This window comes from Sphaeramia orbicularis, chromosome 11 (assembly GCF_902148855.1).
Source record: "Sphaeramia orbicularis chromosome 11, fSphaOr1.1, whole genome shotgun sequence".
Classification (NCBI taxonomy): domain Eukaryota; kingdom Metazoa; phylum Chordata; class Actinopteri; order Kurtiformes; family Apogonidae; genus Sphaeramia; species Sphaeramia orbicularis.
In genome coordinates this window covers 23,005,239-23,008,142 of record NC_043967.1, presented here as the reverse complement: position 1 = coordinate 23,008,142, position 2,904 = coordinate 23,005,239, and positions in this window count along the sequence as shown.

Below are 2,904 nucleotides of genomic sequence, written 5' to 3'. Positions count from 1 at the left end.
ACTATTTTTCACATAAGAAGTTAATTCATGCTGATATATATTACTGTTCAAAAGTCTCGGGCCACCTTTAGCTTTGTTGCTTTTGCAGGGTTGAATTGAGCATAGGTTTTTATTTCTCATTCCCTTTTCTTCAGATACTATGACAAAAGACAAAAAATATGTGCACAACCTTGAAATATACACACAATTGGACATGAATTAATGGGTTCTAAAGGTTAAAGTGACTATGATAAAACGCAGCAAAAACTGTTAGAAATTAATTGAAATCTGAATGAAACCTGGTATAAAACATCCGAACATAAATTCAATACATCTCATTTTGTCTTAACAAAAGGGTTAAAGACATGAAATACTACCACTTTGTATTTAATGTTTTTAATGCTTCACATGTATCCAGATTGGATCTTAATACAGAGACTGAGAAATGTGTGGTCATTATATGTTTACTGAACCAAGAAACCTAATATTGGAATTTTTTGCACAGTACTGTATTAGGACAAAAAGTGTGTGAAAGTACATGGAACTGTATGAACGGAACTCCAGGCACATGCCCTCTACCAAACTGAGTTAAGATAATTGGTTAAATACTGAAGGGGGTAGGTCTGTCCTTCCAAAACACTTCTGTCCATACATAGATTTTCATCTCCACAACTTTTGCTTCCTTCAGGACATTCCTTTTTTTTTGTGAGTTTGTTTTGTTTGGACTGCTTTTCTCAGTAAACGCTGCAATCTGAGAATACCCCAGTGTGACGGCTGCTTGTCGGATGGTAGAATCAGCACGTCTGTAATGATCACGGCGCATTCAAAGCAACTTAAATCTCACGTCTTGCCCATTCCAACATTTAGCTGAACAGCAACAGTGCGTCTCGACTGTATCTCCCTGCCTTATGTCTTATTTACACATCACTCAGTTTGTGGAGGCAAGCTGTTTGAATAAAAAGAGGAGGGGTGGAGGTAGAGAATGTATTTGTTTTTTGGTTTTTTTTAGGAAGATGGCGATGGAGGGGGGAGAGAAACAGAGGGAGAGACAAGCTTATTGTAATAGAAATGCCAGACATTTTTACCTTTTATCAACATTAGTCAGATTGTGCAATCGCTTGTTTTTGTTTTTTTTTTGTTTTGTTTTAAAATAAAAGCACTAAAGGTATTCATCTCTTTGGTTATGTGATGTGATCTCTCCAATTGACCGCCCCCTCCCTCCAAAAAAAAAAAAAAAAAAAAAAAAAAAAAAAAAAGACTGTGCAGCATCCACATCCACATCTTCTGACACTAACTACAAGAGAGAACAGTAAAGGTGTTCTTTGGGCCACCAGTGCCCCCAAGTGGTCAGTGAGGGTATATATTCCCTTCTTCTCCCTTTTCAAACATGACATGACAACTGCTGCTTCGCCTTCTCTCTTTCTATAAAGAAAAACTCAAGAGACATAGGAGCTGATGTATCGCACGGGACAGGCTGATACAGGGACGGTATTGCTTTGTCGATGGCTGCTGTTAAACAGGCAGCGTGCTGACACAGGAAACCATACAGAGACCGACCAATACAAATCAGCGCCCCCCCCCCCCCCCCCCCCCCCCCCCCCCCCCCTCCTGTCCACCCTTCCTTTTCTACCCACCTGCCCTGCCTCTATTCCTCCTCCTGCCAAAATGCCATACCTAGCCCTTGCCCTGGCCAGCCCATCATAGCCCTTATGAATCAAAGACACTAGAGCAGAAGTAGACAGAGACAAGGACTTATGAGCACTTGGCTCTGCCTCCATTTTCTCCCCTCTTTCGCTCCAACAGTACAGTATGTACATTTTTCTCTGTCCTGTTCTGCATCTATCTGTCTTGCTTATTTGAATGTTAAATCCTTCAGGCAAAGTTTAAAGCACCAGGTTACATCCATTTATACACACATCTGATCAGCATATACAAAACTCATTCGTGTCCACCACCTCCTCTATCCTCCCACCTAAACACAGACACATTTCTCTTTCTGTCTCTATATTATATTGACACAACTATTTGTCAATAACAGTACTGCTGACGTAGAATACAAAAAAAATTTACATCACAATATATGCTACTTTTGCCTGTTCTGTTGGTCTATGAAAGGTCAAAGGCTAACCCACTTTTTTGTCCCCATAGGGCACAGGTGTCAAACATGCAACTCGGGGACCAAATCCGGCCTGCCAAAAGGTCCAATCCAGCCCCTGGGATGAATTTGTGAAATGCAAAAATTACACTGAAGATATTAACAATCAAGGATGTTAGAATCATTTTAGGTCATGTCAGTCTAAAGTGGATCAGACCAGTAAAATACTATCTTAATAACCTATAAATAATGAAAACTGTACATTTGTCTCTTTGTTTTAGTGTAAAAAAAAAAAAAAAAAAAAAAGGGAAATTACACAAAACTGTTTACATTTACAGACTAGCCTTTTACAAAAAAAATGTGAATATTTGAAATGTCATAAGAGAGGTATGTGGAATTTTAATAATAATCTCCCTGTTATTTAATGTTTTGTGTATTTGTAGATTCACTGTGATCTCTTGTTGTGATTCCCATGTATAAATGATAAACAAAGGCGTAATATTGTTAACATTGCACTTATTTTACCAAAGAATTTTCAGGTTGTTCATATTTGTTCATGTTATGTTCAAGTACAATTCGTAGAAGTAAACGTTTTCATTATGGAATTTACTTTTTTCACTCAAAAGTTCTTATCCTATTATTTATATTATTTTACTGGTCCGGACCATGTTATATCATATTAGGCTGAATGTGGCCCCTGAACTAAAATGACTTTGACACCCCTGCCATAGGGAAATTTGATCTATGCAATATACCCATCCTAATAAACACACAGTTCCTAGCATTAGCATTAGCATGTAGCAAAGTGAGCTGCCATTGAAAGGAAAATC